The sequence below is a fragment of the Eulemur rufifrons genome, chromosome 8 (genome assembly GCF_041146395.1).
Source record: "Eulemur rufifrons isolate Redbay chromosome 8, OSU_ERuf_1, whole genome shotgun sequence".
Taxonomy (NCBI): Eukaryota; Metazoa; Chordata; class Mammalia; order Primates; family Lemuridae; genus Eulemur; species Eulemur rufifrons.
This window is the reverse complement of record NC_090990.1, coordinates 42,455,025-42,473,250: the sequence shown is the minus strand read 5'-3', so window position 1 is coordinate 42,473,250 and position 18,226 is coordinate 42,455,025. Positions and strand designations below refer to the sequence as shown.

The 18,226-nt window shown below is 39.8% G+C and overlaps 1 protein-coding gene across 6 annotated transcripts in view; it reads left to right on the top strand.

Moving 5' to 3' along the window:
• Positions 1–18,226, top strand: part of DAB1 (DAB adaptor protein 1) — a 397,274-nt gene that overhangs the window by 266,506 nt on the left and 112,542 nt on the right. The gene's annotated exons all lie outside the window — the stretch shown is intronic.

The window sequence follows — 18,226 nt, the reverse complement described above, 5'->3', positions numbered from 1 at the left end:
AGGGCTGATATGTTTGTTGAACCCACCAAAGAAGGGTATTGTGTTTTCATCAACCTCACAGCTGCAATTAACTCCCAGCCTCGTCCCCAGAGCTCACCTGACACTGTCGGTCCTGTTCATTGGTGGTAAGGAAAAAACAGAAAAACATTCTATGATCCATTTTCTGTGAGAGCAAGAATCAAACAGATGTGTTTTTCCTTTTATTCATTCAGCGTTTTGAAGGTTGTAAAATACCTCCATGTATATCACCTCCTTTGAACTTTACAAAGATAATTTATCAAGCACTTTGTAAACAATATTCAACCAGCCAAGTTACTTGATCTTGGTCATTTTGCATTATTATTTTCTTTTTCTTGTTCTGACTGTTAGGAGGATAACATAAGGATTAGCAGGATGATAATTTCAAAGTAAAAAAATCTCTTCTTTTCTTGAAGAATGAAGAGTTTTAGAAAAATTATTCCTAAATAACTAGTAACAGAACAGGTATTTATACACTCATGATCATAACAGCATTATTCTCAATAGCCAAAAGGTGGAAGCAACCCAAGTGTACACTGATGGATGAAGAGATAAATAAAACCTAACATGTACATACAATGGGATACTGTAGGAGCCTTAAAGTGAAAGAAAATTCTGACACGTGCTATCACATGGCTGAACTTCAAAGACGTTATGCTGAGTGAAACAAGCCAGACACAAAAAGACAAATATTAATAATTCCACTTATGTGAGGTCCTTAGAGTAGTCAAAATCATAGAGATAGAAAGTATTAATAGAATGGTGATTTCCAGGGTCTTGGGAGAAAGAACAGTGGGGAGTTGTTATTAATGAGTATAAGGTTTCAGTTTGGGAAGGTGAAAATGTTCTGGAGATGGATGGTGGTGATGGCTGCACAAAAGTATGAATATCCTTAATGCCAGTGAACTATACACTTAAAAATATTTCAAGTGGTAAGTCTTATATACATTTTACCACACTAAAAAAATGATAACTAGCAATAATAACTCCCATTTGTTAAGTACCTCCTATAAACTAGGTGCATGTTAGTCATTTTACATGCATTATTTAGTTTCATGCTCACAACATTCCTATGAGATGATGACAATGACAGCTACTTCATCAGGTACATGTTATACGCCAGGCATTGTTGTAAGTCTTTTTAAGTAGCAGGTCATTTAATCCTCACAACAACCCTATGAGGTAGATGGTATTATTGTACCCATTTTTACAGTTGAAAACATCAAGGACAGAAAAGTTTATGTGACTTGCTGAAAGTACATGGTAGCAGAGGCAGGATTAAAACCCAGGCAGTCTGGCTTCTGAGTCCTTTTGCTTAACCACATACTGTTAGCTCTGAGCATAAGTGACTTTCCTAAGCTCACCCATGTTTTATATTCTTTGATGAGATAGTCAGGTATAATTTTATTATACTCACAAGTCCTAGAGACAGGAGAACAGCCCACAAAAAAGTCACCAGGGAAAGACACCAGCGTGGTCAGGAGACAAAAGACAGGGAGCCTTAAGGCCACAGCTTCTATTGGGGTTTCCTCTGGAAACGCAAGGCAGGGCAGGGTGAATGGTTGGCTAGTGTGAATCATCTTGTCTGGCCCTAAGCTGTAGGGGTGGTCCCCAGTTGCCTGACAACTGTCCTGGGATAATGAAGACAGAGGCATATTGCCTCCTGGAGTGCATGTGCCAGAGAGAGGAGGTATGCCAGGTTGGTTAGTTTGCATCAAAGACCTGCTCCTGGCTGGGCTCTTTGCTGTATCTAAGGATTGACTAGCCCTAGAAGAAACCATCTCTCCGCTGCCAGAAAGGTTTTTTAAGATGTCAAAACATCATAATATATAGAAAATTTAAAAATATTTACAATATAACCCAGCATGGAGGAAGCAGAACTGGAATTTAACCTTGAGTTGACCTGAATCAAAAAATCAATGCAATTTACCTCTACATTATAGAGAAAGGTGGGCCTACCTGGGGCTTCCTGGGTAGAAGCCGGTTTAGAATGAAGGCATGAGCACTGGGAGTCAAAGCACTTGAGTTCAGCAGGATTAGGAGTGTAATGTAAGCCTCTCTTGCCTTCATAAAAATATGTATGGTTTCAGAAACCAGGGAGATTTTTCTCTTTCCTGGAAAGACTATAGTTTGGAGCCCTGTGCTCAGTTTTCAACCGCACAGTTTAGAATGGATCCAGGCAAATCAAAGTCTATTCTGATGAGGAGGAGCAGGGAAGCTAGGGGACTAGAAACTGTGCTGAGCCAACAGCTCTGGACACAAACAGGGATCAAGGGATCCAAGGTAACACACAGGAGGTAGAGAACTTGGGGCTTATGTAATACAAACTTGGAGAAAATCATTGGTTCTTTACCATCCCTTATGATAGCTAATAATGTAGATCAAGCCTGATTGAGAGAGACTTTCACAATGATTTATATGCCCCAATGTCAGGATGTCATCTCTAGTCTCTTCCCATTTCCACCCCGGTCCACCACTGTGACAACTGGCATAACCTAAGGCACGGGGGCAGGGGAGAAAGGTATCTGGTGTTGTATCTTATCTGGGGACCAAGTTTCTGGCTTTGCGATTTTATCATGTACTTTCCTCACCTCCAATCAAATAGGCTGTGCCCAGATAAGTCCCAATTACCTTGATTTTAACTAATGAAGAGAGTTAGTTTCCATTCTTTTTACCTTATATCTGCATTTTACTCAAAGGTGGCTAAACGGGCCCCGAAGAAAGCTACCACCAAACTTTGTAACACTATTTTTGATTCTTCAGCTAGACACAAAGAGAACAACAGTAAAATCATTATGTCAGCCCAAAGCCGCTTGGCTTTGTGGGGAAAATGTCAGATCCCTCGTGGAGAATCAGGGAGGAGGCGGAGTTCATTGTTTTCTCTCTGGCTTAGTCTACTCCAGTTGTGTTTGATTAACATTAGACCTCTGTAGCCTCAGCTTCTGCAACCTTAGCTTGTTAATGTGCCCCAACACAAGTCCTGGAAACACGGCTAAAAGGCTCGGATATGTTTGAATCTGGAGTAGAGATGACAGGGCACAGGGTGCCCCGTGTTCGTAGTCTTCATATCTCCAAAGAACTGTCTGGTAGAGGAAGGAACTGACTTGTTCTGGTGACCTCAGGGAATGGAACCAGGACAAACAGATAGAAGTCTCTAGGAGACATTTTCAGTTTATTAGTGAGAAAACTTTTCTATCAGTCAGCAATTAAATAGGCTGCCTTCTGCGCAAGTGAGTTCATCTTTGCTGGGGGTGTTGAAGCAACAACCGTACGGTGAGATATTGTTGAAGGAAGTCAGGTAGAGGAGGAGGTGATGAACAAAATAGCATCTAAGTAGATTTCTGAGACTAATTTTAAGATGCTGTTTGCCCTTAAAGTCATGTCTATGGATGCTTTTTATTTGAAAAACTCCCACTGGAGATGATAAGCAGGAATAGTTTACTAAACCTTTGTCGTGGCCCAGCAGGGGACTGACTGAATTGTGCAGGATGGGATTCTAAGTGAAGTATTTTGCCCTACATATCAAAGAAATGGAAAACTGGGTCTTTATTATTTAGAGTGATAAATCTGAGTTGTTTATCTTGTCTAAGGTATTTTTGCTCAAGCTTGACTGCACTTTTTTTTTTAAAACCAAGAAAAGAAACATTTGCAGAATGTGACAATAGCTAAAATCCAAAAGCTGTCAAAAATGTTTTGCTCCCAATTAAAGAGACCCTTTGCAGCAATTTACACCCTATCTTGAATTTCAAAGAACTCCTGATCTCAATCTGTGTATGAGTAAATTTTTTAATAAATTAGCATGTTGCAGGGAATAAATCAATATTGAAAGCTGTTCCTGTTTTCAGATACCTAGATATTGCTAATTTAGCAAAGGAATTCGTAAGAATGCAGAAGATGTCATACATAAACTTGTTATTAGTAATAATAGCAGCAGTAGCAAATCAGGAGTGGAAATGGTTTTCACATCAATATCTTACTGGGTCCTCAGACCAGACCAGTAGATACCAAGGCAGGAATGATGTCATCTTTATTTCACAGATAAGGAAACTGAGGTTCTGGGAGCGTCCCTAACCTGGCTGTCCTGGCTGTAGGGTCGGAATAGACCTTCCAGCTCCAAGACCTGTATCTTTCACATGAACCACACTGATTCTCTTATCTCTCCATTTACAATTTTATTCCATAGAATTATTACAATATTATGCCATAAAAATAATAAATATTTCAGCACCCTAAAGACAAGTCTGATCTTTAGGAGAGAGGGCAGTGGTCTCTATCAACTTCACACCATGTTGCAACATCCTTGTTGCCACAATCACGGGAATTTTGCTTATTCATTTTAATGAGCCAACACATATCTAGTATAACCATGTGCACCATTCTCAGTACACTACCACAAATTCTATGAAGTAGATGTTATCATTATCACCATTTTACAGATTCAAAAACTAAAGTTTGAATAATTTAAGTCACACAGCTAATCAGTGGCAGAGCTGGGATTCAAACCCAGGCAGCCTGGTCCAGAATCCTTGATACTAGTAAGGTGTTACTAATGATAACATAGCAAATTTTGTAAATGATTTCCCTTTCTCTGTATTAAAGTAGATTCAGCATTATGTCTGTCTTATTGTCACCATTTTTCACTTTCATTCTGATGAGCTGTCCTGAGTGAAGATAAAAGGGGTGGAGTTACAACGGGGACTGCTCCATCCGTAGCTTGTCTTAGATAGACAGAATGTTGACAGTATAGCTCATATATGGTTAGGCAGTATGGGTTGAGTGTCCTTTATTCAAAATGCTTGGGACCAGAAGCATTTCAAATTTCAGAGTTTTTTGGATTTTGGAATATTTGGATTATGTATATTTACCCAAATCCAAAAAATCCAAAATCTGAAATGCTCCAATAAGCATTTTCTTTGCACATCATGTCAGGGCTCAAAGAGTTTTAGATTGGGGAGCATTTCAGATTTCAGAACATACTGGAACTGTAACATATCGGATGCCTGTTCCATGCCACGTGCAGCTCTGTTTCCTCCTCAGAAAGGGAGCAGTGGTCCTTGCCCCCGAGGTATTCATAGTCCAGTGGCAAAACCAGACTCACAAAGTGGACTGACCTGCCAAGACACAGGTGTGAACTGAGTTGTCCATGCTCAGGGATCGAGGCCTCACTTTGCCTAGAATATTCCTGAAAATTTCCACAGAAAAGGATGCACTGACTTGGCATTGGAGGAGTGAGTAAGAGAGGATCAGGTAATTAAGTCAGGAAAGAGAAAACAGTATTGCTGGAGGCACACATGCCTGAAAGAGAAAGATGTGTGTGTGCATTCATTCTTCAGGGATTATTTATTGGCTGTCTCTGTAAACACATAGATGAATAAGGCCCTTTTTGTGCATCACCATTGTCTGTCTAGTTAGCACAGTGAGTTGCACATAGTAGGTACCCCAGTCATGCTTACTGCATAGAAAATAAAATGACGTGGTGAAGAAGAACCAGCAAATGTTACACAGAATATCTAGCACATGCCAGTTGAGAGCAGAATAGTGGCCAAGGATTCAGTATTACCCTTCGTGATAGACAGGTAATTGTGCCCTAAATACAGTGGGTGCACTTAAATTTCAGGGCTACTTAATAATTTATTCCTCAGTGAAAACCAAATGTCACCCTATTTGTGCCTCATCAAAAACAGGTCTATTCTCCCTTCAATTCAAACTACATGTTTTTGAGCAAGGTTTGAGGAGAGCAGCTGAAATCAGAAGAGAAACATCTCTGGGAAAGGAGGCAAGAAGGAAGTAGAGAAGGCTGTAGACCAGCATACTGGGACCTTGGGTCTCTGGCACCCATGAGTCTCTAGGATATTCCTGTCATCTTGGCCCATGAGCCAGTGCACAGGACTGTCACAGACTGGTGACAATGACTAGCCTGTAAACACGATCATGTGGTTTATAGCAGGCTTTTGTGGCTCCTATCTCATTTGACATCCAACCATTCTTGGAGGTTTTTATTATCTCCCTTTTACAAATGAATTAACCAAGGTATAGGTAGGTGAGGTGACTTGCCCAAGGTTACTATGTGTAGCAGAGATTAAATTCAAATTTTCAACACCTAAGCTAATTTTCTTTCTTTTTCTCCAGAGATTCTCCACTGGCCTGGTTCTGTCTCTCTAATGGGTATTTAGGAAACTCATGTAGGCATTTTTGGTGGTTACAACTTTGGGGAGAGAGCAATAATGTAGGAATTTAATTGCTAAGGGCCAAGGATGTTAAACAACCTGCAATGCGTAGGGCAGACTCATACAGCAAAAGCTGTTTTCCTACGCTATGTGACTTTCAAATGTTTCTCTAAACATTCATGTAGGTGGAAAACCTGTCTGTCATGATCTGAATTTGAAACCTCATTCACTTTACATATAAACAATGTATTTTTACCCATATGCATATTGCTGAATTATCCACAATACCAACTAAACTAAGGGAAATATGAACTTATTCCTCCTATTAACTGAAATTTCGTATTTTTTGATTAACATCTCCCCAATCCCCCTACACCTCGCCCTGTCCCTGGTAACCATCATTCTATGCTCTGTCTCTGTGACTTCCACTGTTTTAGATTCCATATATAAATAAGACCATGCGATATTTGTCTGTCTTTTCCCAGTATATTTCACTTAACATAATGTTCTCCAGGATCATCCATGGTCTCATGGATAATAGGATTTTCTTTTTTTAGGCTGAATAGTATTCCATTGTGAATGTATACCACTTTCTTTATCTGTTCATCTACTGACGAACACTTAGGTTGATTCAGTTTCTTGGCTATTGTGAATAATGTCACAATGAACATGGGAGTACAAATATCTCTTTGACAGACTGATTTTATTTCCTTTGGATATATGCCCAGTAGTGGGATTGCTGGATCAAATGGTAGTTTAAGGCAATTTTCCTAATGTCTTTGTGCCTCTGTTTACTCATCTGTAAGATGGGGATAATAAAAATACCTATGTCTTGGGGTTGGTGCAAAATGAATTCAATCCTCTAGACTTAGAATAATGCCTAGTATAATAAAAAGCCCAATATTACATTATTGGCTATATTGTCCCATCTACTATATAGTCTTTCTATGTCCTCTAAGCAGAATTAAGAAATCCCTTCATAGTGCTCCTACAGCACCCTCTGCCTACCTTTATCCTAGCACATGACCATCTGCATCATACTGAGTTAACTCCAGCCCCCATCAGATTACAAGCTCCACGTGAAGCACCTTGTCTCATTCTTTGCTGTATCTGCAGACCCTAGCATTAGAGGCCCTGACGTTTAACAGAGATGCTACCTGGTCATTAAAGGAAGAAGGGAAGGCATTCAGGGAGGGATAGAATGACAGAGAAAGAGGACGGGAACAAGGAAAGGAAATAATGACTAAGTCAACTTAAAATAAAATGCTAATTATCTGGGCCAGATATTAGAGCCCAAGATGCTATAAGCCAAAGATGCTAGTTTTGCCATATAAATAGTAAGTGCAGAAAGAATAATGTACATGATTCAGAATTATCCAGTCATAGGATGTCAGGGATGGAAGGTCCCTTAGGCAGGAACTAACCCACTTGTTTGCAAAGAAACAGACCTAGAACCCAGAAAGAAGGAGCAACCCCTGAAACCTCCCGGGAAATTATCTGCAAAAGCCTAGACGGAAACATCGCTCTGCACTGATTGGAGCCACTCTCTCATGCTTACAAAACAGGAAGCAGAAAGTGCCCTTTTCTCTCCCTCCACGTTTCTTTATTTCGCCTTTCTTTTCTCAGCAGCCTCTTCTCTCTAGACCACCCCCACACTCTTTGCTTATTCTCCTCAATGTTCAGAGCTCCCACTGGCACTACGGCTGCCCTAGATCTATTTTAATATCAAAGAGACCGAACCTCTATGGGGAAGAATGGGGTCTCTGTATGTTTAGCATCTTGTTGGATGATATTGGATTTTAATTTATCACAATAAAAAAATCAATTCATAGCTCAAAATCAGCATATTTTTAGAAATTGGCATTGTCAGGAAGCTGCCTCCGTGAGATAATTTATAGGACCGAGTCTATAATTCATGACAGGGAAAAAAGGATGTTCATAATACCCTGGAAAGTGAAACCATGAATGTTTTCAAGCAGATTTGGTAAACTCAGAAATGCATTATCTTTCTTTCCCTTAATGAATCCTCTTATCAATCTTGATCTTTCAAGAGGTAAGAAGGTAATATTTTCTGTGCTAGCTGCTTTTATGTGCTTGGTCTCGTGTAACTCAAACCTCTAAGAGCTCAACTAAGAAGACGATGAGGAAACTGAGACCCGGGAGGTTAAGCAGCTTACACAAGAATGAATATTTAGCAAATTGTGGAGCCAGAAACTGACCCTAGCATTGGTATGGTGCTAAGGTCCATATTCTTCCCAATTCCAGATGGTGGCATCTCTCCTCTTCCAGGGCATAGGGGCCTCTTGCAAGCAAATGACCATCCATCTGCTCAATGGGGGAGAAGGCAAACTGTTCTTAGAGTTGTCCTCATGCGGACAGGCCCTGTGACTGAAGGTTTATCGGCTACTATTTGGGCCTCCTTTTCTTATCTGAAAACCCAGGGTCATGTAGCAGTCTTTTTCTTAAAGGGCCAGATAGTAAATATTTTAGGCTCTGGGGACTCTATTGTCTCTGTCACAGCTACTTAATTTTGCAAGGGTAGGCAGTGTGAAAGTTACCACACATAATATCTAAACAAATGACCATGGCTACGTTCCAATAAAACTTTATTTGTAAAAATAGGCGACTGGCCCATGAGCTAACCTCTGCTTACTCTATTCTGGTTTGTTATTAAGGACCTTTCTAATTTTCTCATTCTGATCCTGTAATAGGCCAATGAGCCCTTTGAGATAGCAGGATGAGGACCAGGTGAAGGTCTCTTGTTCTTTATTTCTGTGTCCTTTGTTCACTGCTCTTCTGTGGCTGACTTTTAGGATAGGTGTAAAAGAGCTTTTTATAAACTTTAAAGATAAGTATTTATCTCTGAGGAATTGTATTATTTATTGCTACCGTTAGTTAAGTACTAATTGCCAGATACAGTGCTAAGTACTTAATATATGTTTTTCTTTGTGAATTCTTGAAATACATCTATTAATTACATACTATTATCCCCATTTTACAAATGAGGTGATTAAGATTCAGCAAGGTTAGATCACTTGAACAGGGCAAGTCTTAAATTTTTATCCATTTATTCATTCAAAGGCTATTTACTGAGCACCTACTATAGGCTAAGGAGTGTTCTCAGAGATTTAGATACATTAGTGAACAAAACGAGGGTCCCTAACTTGTGGAGTTTACATTCTAATATGGAGAGACAGAAAAGAAACAACAGACATACATAAATAATATACTCCGTTAGGAAATAATCAGTGTGGAAAAGGAAAAAAGTAAGGCAAGGTCAGGGCATTTTCCCACTGTACTTTCTTTGTTGTGGCAAAAGGGCCTGTGACATGTGTGCCTTATAAATCACAGATGTTAACGTGCTCTGGGAGCCTCCTGTAGCTTTGAGGGTCAACTGAGTAATGGAGAAAGACATTTCTGAAAATTCTCATCCAAATTCCAGAGGCCATTTCACTTGATAAATCAGAGCTGTCCATTTGGGTGTCTCTGCCTTTATTTAGATGGCTGATTGTTTTCTATGGGGTCTACTGTTTATCATTTTTCTATCTCCCCCATTTATTCTAAATTTTAATTTAAAACTCATTTTCCATGACTGTGCCTTGGTTATTTAATAGGCGCTTCTATTTTTACCAAGACAGCGCTTACAGGAGCTATTTGTATCGAGATGGTGATACTATAATTAGGTGCAGCGCTGATACGATGATTCTTTGTGCTTCTTTCCCCCGCTTTGCAGTGAGGGCCAGAGGTGGAGAAGCATTAATAGTTTTGGTTACAATAAAGGAATGTGATGTCACAGAAAGCAAGGGACTTGGTCAAGGTGAGAAGGGCCTGGTGAAGTCCACATCCCGGGAGAGAGTTCTGTCTGAGGAAGTGTGCAGGCTGGGGTCTGGGGGCCAGGTGACCAAGGGGGAGCCTGGGGGCTGTGTGACCAGTATCATGGAAGGGCTGGGTTTGTCCTAGCAAGTCACCTAATTACAAATATGCAGGTTAAACTGTAATGATAAAAACAATAATAATAATGGCGATAATAATAACACTGTCTTGCCAGATCTTGTTGTAAGAGCTTTCCATACATGTCACTTCATACTTTCTGAAACACTGAACCTCTTAGCAGCTCGGTGCTCTCTTTTAGAATATGAAGGTGGTAATTAACTAGCCAACGATCTTGCAAAATAGAGGTGTTATCTCTTTTTTATAGAATATGACATTGAGGTTCAGAGAGGTGCTGTGGGATTGCCAAGATGTCTCAGCTAGTAAGGGCTGCCCTGTCTGCCGCATCCTTTCATACCATCCCAGTGTGCCTGCCAAGACAAGGAAGCCAGAGTGTCAGCGTTATCTTACATTGATGGTTAGATGTTACCTAGAACAGAACACTTCACTGATTTGCTGGTTTCCTTTTTCATAGTTTGTTGTTTTGTGCTGTAGTTACTGACTATACATAATTTTTTTTAATCCTAGAATTATCAGTGAAACAAATGTAATGCCCTCACATTTGTGTATCATATACTCACTCACTACTTCTTTCTTTGCCTTTTCACTGCTTTTCTGTAGAATAGGAATAACCATGCTAGGCTGACAAAGTATTTGCATGCCCTGCTATTTGCAATATGAAAAGCGGGGAGAATTTTAAACAAAGAAAAACCAAAGTGCTAGACTGTGTGTGACTTGAGGGCAGGGTCCATGATTTGGTCATTCTTGCATCTCCCGCCTCCTGGCATGTGGTCAGCTCCCAGTTGATATTTGTGGAATTGCACTAAATTCCTCGTGGTAGAAGTAAAAAAGCCTCAGATGTACCTCCTTGTCTAGCTGCCTCCATAAAGTTTTGATCATTGTATGGGGCATCGGAACTCTGTCAACTGTGATCTCCCTGGGACAGAAAATGGCAGCTCCATCCCTCTTCCTATGGGCTCCAGTGATGCACCCCACTTTCTTCCAGCCATCTCTGTCCTTGCCAGGGCTCCTTTAATTTCTAGATGAGTAAAAGGTTGCATAAAATGTATTAAAGCTTGCATATAGCAGATTAAATCTCAACTTCCAATGTTATTAATGCCATTAATGCACAGGTAGCTTGGTCTCTCCTGTTTTTCTTCCTGTTTGCTCATCCATATAACTTGCTTTCATCTTCTTCCCCATGCCTTTTCTCCTACTTTCATGTGCATGAAGATATACTCACCTTGTTTCTATTGCCATATATATTTTTCCAAAGAAATTATGGAGTACCTGCCATGTATAAGCTATAAAACATAACCTGCTGTAAAAAGTATAATACGCTGGAGGACAGAAACTCTGCCTCATTATCTGTGCAGCATGTGAGTCCTGCCTCTTCCACCCCACTCTGTGTCCTGCCTGAGAGGGGAGCCCTCCCCAAGGGTGAGAGTCCCTTCAGGGACCTGTGGGGTCTGCACCTCCAGATTTTGATGCCTGTGCACCCTGGGCCCTGGAGCATGTGTAAGCACGTTTCGATCTGAGGAATGAGAGGGAGAAGGTTAGCCTAGCAGAGCCGGCGAGGTGGCGAGGGATGACCTGGAAGTGTAGTTTCTGTGCTGGAGGTAACTGTGTTGAGGAAATGATGCACACTGACTCATCCTGTCCTCACAATCACACAATGAGCTATAGATATTACTACAACCATCGTACTGCAAGAAGCCATGAACATGAGGGATGGGGAAACGGAGACGCTCTAGGCACTGAGGACAAAAGCCAGTGACTGGACGGTTGTAATTCAAGCCTGCAGCCTCACAGTCTGTCTGACAGTCCCAAGGTCAGGTGCAGCCATTTCAGCCATGGGCAGCCCCTGTATTGTGGCTTCAGCCAAATATTTCTATTGGGATCACTCCAGGACGCACCCTCATCTCTAGCTGCCTCATTTGCCTAGCTCAGAGACTTGCCTGCCAGAATAAATCTGACTTCTTAAACAATTTTTAAAACAACAGGAGATTTTAAATCTGCAAGAAATTACCAGGGAAGTATGGCCTCAACATTTAAATCTAAAACTGCTGGCACCTCCCAAGACTGAGGTCTGAATTTTTCAGGATGTCTAAGAGATATGCAGACTATTTTGAAGTTATATATTTAAAATTTTGAAAATAAAGATTTTACTGGCAATTGTCTAAACTCAAGACAGTCATAACCTCACTTTTGAGGAGAAGATAGTTCATCTTCTATATAAATGGCTCCGACGAGAGTATCTGAGACTCTGTGATACGGAGATGCATCATCTCATGACTCTGACGGTACAGTGTGATATATTTGCCCATGTGAATAGACACGCATACTCTTTCATGTTTATTTCTGCGCTGTCAAAGTCTGTGCCTATATTTTTTCTCCCTTATCTGTGTCCTAGAGTACAGCCACCCCAGCACTTAACAAAAACTTCTCCATCTGATACAATGATAAAAAGAATCTCTTATGTTTGAGGATCTTTTTGTAGTTTTCAAAACACTTTCACTTTTTTCCTTACAACTGATCTTCACATTAATCTTACAAGGTACACATTACACATGCAATTTTACTGATGATGGAGTGCTTAATTGCTGGCCCAAAGTCACACAGTGATAATTGATGGAGCCTGATCCTTGTTTATGTCTAATGCCTTTTCTATTTATAAAAGTGGCATGTATTTATTGTACAGAATGTACAAAATATAGAAAAGCCATAAAAAAGAAAATATAAATTATCTGGACTCCCACCCACTTAGACATAAGCCAATATTTTGGTGTATTTACCACCAGTCTTCTTTACATGAATATAATTTTTTCTCGAAGTTGAAATTATACATGCTGCTTTGTAACCTACTTTTTTACTTGTCCACATTTTTCCTTTTATTAAATAGCTTTCTGCAACATCATTTGTAAAGCATTCACTGTAAAAGCATTCTAACACATGAGTGTACCATAATTTAATAAACACCATATTGTTAGCCATGCAGATTATATCTGTATTTTGAGCACATCTTTGTACATATCTGTCATTATTTCCTTCAGTTAAATTCCAGAATCCCCCTGGGTCAACATTTGTGTATATTTTTAGGGCTTTTGGTCAAATTATGTTCTAAAAAGTTGTGCTTCCAAATGTATGATACTGTCTGTTTCACTACGTATTTGTCAGCATGGAGTATTACCATTTATTTTTAAAAAATAAATTTTTAATTTTTTTGATATTAAACTTTAGTTTTAATGCCTCTGTCTTAATTTAAGTATCTGCTCATAACGGTGGTTATAGGGCAGCAAGATAATTATAGAGTCTTTTATATTGATGAGACTAATGTTCTTTGGCTTTGCCTACAGATCTGAATGATGCCAAAGGACATTAAGAATTGACTAAACTTGGATTTCTCCTAGGGCTTAGCCTGTCAGTCCCAAGGTATTAACTATTGGACTACCTTTTTTACCCTTGGTCATACACTTCCTCTGTCCTATGTTTAGGACAATATTGTTGATTCTCCATGTTTGCATAAATGGCATCAAAAGGAGAAAATGACAATCATCATTACTATAACTTAAGATTTAAGATTTCTGCTCTTTGATTTTTAAGCAGAATAAAATGTATTTTTATATTCATTTCATCATTTAAAACTGCGTATGATCTTGGGCAAGTAATTTCTCCTCTTTGAGCCTAAGTTTTCTTCATTATGGGATGGAGAGGGAGATGACCCAAGCCTTCTTTGGTAGTCTGTTACAAAACTTCAGGGAGACAGAATGCATGTGAAGTTCTTTGCAAATTATAAAATTCTCCGTGAAGATGTACATTCTTTTGTCATAAAAGAAGAATAACGTTGACATTTCACAAATATTTATGAATGAATAAACTCTCCCTTTGTTGTTCTTCATTCTAATAACTTAGTATAATTTGTAGAGAACAGGTTTATTGAGCAAAGGGAACGCAGCCCAGGTTCTGTCCAAATTCAGAATTAGTGGGACCTGAAATAATGAGATTTTACTGTAGCCTCTTTCAGGATGACTCCAGTATCCCCGTGGTGCTCATCAATTTGGTTTCCCACCCAAAATGCCTCCATTCCTGCCATGCGGATGAGGTCTTCCAGAGAACTGAATGCACCTTTAAACTCTTGAGACCATTTCTCCTGTCTCAGAGTATTTTCTGCACAAATCTTCCTTTGCCTTTATTTCTTTTTATGAAACTATATAAACGTCATTGGGAGAGGTAAGGTTAAATATTCCACAGGGTGTAAAATTCCATCCTTAAAAATCAGAGCTCCCATCAGCACCATGGAAAAGTCATTTGACATTCTTTTGCTGATACATTCATCAGTAAAAATTAACTTCTTCTAGCAAACATTTACTGAGCACCCACTATGTACCAGGCACTGGAATACAAGGATGAATCAAAGAAACTCCTTCCTCTGCAGGACTCATAATCTAGCAGCCAAGTAAACAACCAGTTATATGACTGTGATAAGCAACATGGTGGTGCTGTGCCTAACTTCAAGTTCGTATACATGTGCTTCTCTGCTAATGACCTGACAAGCAAATCAGAGGGAATCAGTCTCATTAAACAAGCAGATGATATTTAACTTATCTGTACAGGCAGTGTTGGTGGAGCAGAGATATACTACAGAGACACTATGCAGAGAGCAGAGTCACAGAACCAAAGCTATCAAAGAGAGGGGTTCTGAAATCATCTGAGCCTCATCTCCAGCTGACCCCCACAACCAAGAGAACCACTTTCAGTTCTAAGTGTGCCAGGTTTTCTTGGCCTTTGCACGGTTGTGTTTCTTTCTTATTCCCCCCACCCCCTTTTTTATGCCTAGAACATTCTTCCCCTGTCTCCCTCTTCCAACTTTCTGTTTGTTCCTTCCATTATCTGTCTCGACTTCAGCGTATCCTACAGGGCTCTCAGTGCTCAGACACCATTTCCTCAGGAATTCTTCCCTGATCACAAACCTAGGTTAGATACCTCTTTTGTCCTTCCATACAGTAGCCATTTCTCTTATAGTGCTTATTTTAAAATGTGTTATACAAGGTAGAAGCAACCCAGGGGTCCACGGATGGGTGATTAGGTAAAATGTGATGCATACATGCAATGGAATCTTATTCAGCCTTAAAAAGGAAGGAAATTCTGACACACGCTTCAACACAGATGAACCTTGAAGACATTGTGCTAAGTGAAATACACCAGTCACAAAAAGGACAAATAGTGTATGGTTATTCTTATATGAAGTTCCTAGAGTAGTCAAATTCAGAGAGACGGAAAGTAGAATGATGGTGGTCAGGGCCTGGGGGTAGAAGGGAATGGGGACTTAGTGTTTAATGGGCACAGGGTTTCAATATGGGAAGATGGAAAAGTTTAGTGGATGGATGGTGACGATGGTTGCACAATGTGAATGTATTTAATGCCACTGAACTATACAATTAAAAATGGCAAAAATGATAAATCTTATGTATTATTTTACCACACTAAAAAATGTGTTATAATTGGGTGCTTAGTGACAGCATGTTTTCCTGTAATTTAAGCTCCCTTGAAAGCAGGAACCAAGGATTTTCACCAGTGTATTCACAGTGCTAAACACACACCTTGCAGATAGAAGGTGCTCTTTAAAAATAACTTAAATGGGCCAGGCGCGGTGGCTCACGCCTGTAATCCTAGCACTCTGGGAGTCCGAGGCGGGAGGATCGCTCGAGGTCAGGAGTTAGAGACCAGCCTGAGCAAGAGAGAGACCCTGTCTCCACTAAAAATGGATAGAAATTATCTGGCCAACTAAAAATATACATAGAAAAATTAGCCGGGCATGGTGGCACATGCCTGTAGTCCCAGGTACTCAGGAGGCTGAGGCAGTAGGATCACTTAAGCCCAGGAGTTTGAGGTTGCTGTGAGCTAGGCTGACGCCATGGCACTCTAGCCCGGGCAACAGAGTGAGACTCTGTCTCAAAAAAATAAAAAAAAAAAAATAAGTTAAATGAATGAATATAGAAATGATTATTACTATGTCAGACTAATAAATTCCTTATATTAAAGATAAGGAAATTCAGACTCAGGGATGAGTAGTGACTTTGCTGAGATCACACAGGTAGTAAATGGTAAAGTCAGGATTGAAACCCAGGTGTTGTCAAGTCCAGTAAAACATATTCTTTCCGTTAGTGCTGGCCTTTATTTTTGTCACTTTCTACCCATAGCTGAAACCAGAGAAAATAGATGCAGAGAAATGAACCTGAAATGCCATATCTTACATTAAAAATGACTTTAGAAAACTGAAAAGAGGTTGGAACTGGAAGGAAAAAAAAAGAGGCTGATAAAGAACTTTCCCTGGGATACAGTCACTTTTTCATTTGCTTTTTATTTTTTCCAATCTCTTGAGATGTAACCAAAAGAATTGAAATGGAGAGATTGATTGGGCAATCAGTTGTTTCCCAAGGGCTGTAACGGAATCCCAGTCTCTTAGGTAATTTAACCTGGAAGGGGGTTTTGCTGTAGGGAACAGCCCACATGGTTGGGGGAAGGACAAGATGATTTAATAGGCCTCTTCCTGTCCTAATTGCTAATCTTCCTTGTGGGAAACCCCTTCTCGTGCTGCATTAAAGACTCCATTAATTTGTTTATGTATAAATTCAAGCTACTTCAGTTCTGTCACACTTCTGATAGGTTCCCATTCAAGAGTCCATGGCTTGTACCACCCATTAGGATTTACCGATAAGAAAGATGCATTATATGTTTTATTACCTTGTCTACAGAGCACATGCGACAACTATAAAGTACATTCATGTAGAGTATGAATAACTGTCAGGGTAATTGATAAAGTAGTCTGTAATAAAGGTAGCTGGAATGGCATTTCTAGAAGCTCAGGTCTCTAAGTGCTCAAGAGGAGGGGGGAAAGGCACTAAATAAATCCAGTCTTTCAGAATCACTGGCATTTAAAAAAAAAAATAGCCAACCAGAATCCTTAGGCCTACATTTCACTTTCAAGTGTAATTATTTTATGTTGCAATTCATATCTGCTGACACATTGGAATCAACTCAAATAAAAGGCGGCCATAAATCTTGTATTGTTTGGATTAAGCACGTGTTGGTGCTGGAAGAAGTCAGGGAGGGGACCGCGCCTGTGTGTAAATAGTTTAACAGAATCAAATTGCTGGAAAAGATGTAAATCCAGTTGAGACAAAGGGTCCACCGGCAGCCTTTCAGCTTCAGTTTAAACATTGAAAGCAGTGGTAGGCTCAGTAATTCATCTTTGTAGGTGAATTATAGCTGGCCATTGTAATAATAATAATAACAACAGTAACTGATACTATTACTTACTAGGCTTCTACTCCATGGCAGCCACCTGTGTATACTAGCATTTTATCCTCAAAGCAGCCCTACATAGGAAGTATTATATTATGAGCTATATTGTCTAGGGCATGTTACTTAGCTTCTTTGTACCTCAGATTATTCATCTGGAAATAGAAATAATTACAGTGTAAAATCATAGGATTGTTGAGAAGATTAAATGACATAATATATGTAAAGTGCCTAGAACAGTGCCTGGCACATAGTAAGTGCTCAAAAAGAATAAGCTGACACTGATAATCATTTCCACTTTACAGATGAGGAAACAATTCACAGAGAGCTTTAAAAACTCATCCAAGGTGGCCAATGGAGGATTTGAACCTGGGTCTTTTAAGTTACAAAATTTAAATCCATTCTGCCATCTCTGCCTGTCTGCTGCATGTTCTCTATGTTCACTTCACGCATTGGTCCTTATTCTGAATTTTAAGCATGGAAGGCAGGAACTACATCTACATCCCTGTTCTTCTCCCAGCCTGTTCTAACCTGATAGAATAATCTTCCTGGGTCAAATCTTTCCTCTTCAACTGGGATCTGCTAGTAGCTTAGTACATGTTGTGTCTGGTCCAAATGTGAATTAATGTGGCTCCATCAGACTTCCAGTCAGTTTTGCAGTATGATCTACACTTCTTTTCTCCCCATGAAAATCTGTTGGATGTTGTTACAGCAGCTCACTAGAGAGTCTGTTTGAATGATGACTAATCATTGTTGGCACCTGCCATGGCTGTATGTTTTTCTTCTCCAGCTGTTTTGCAATTAGACTG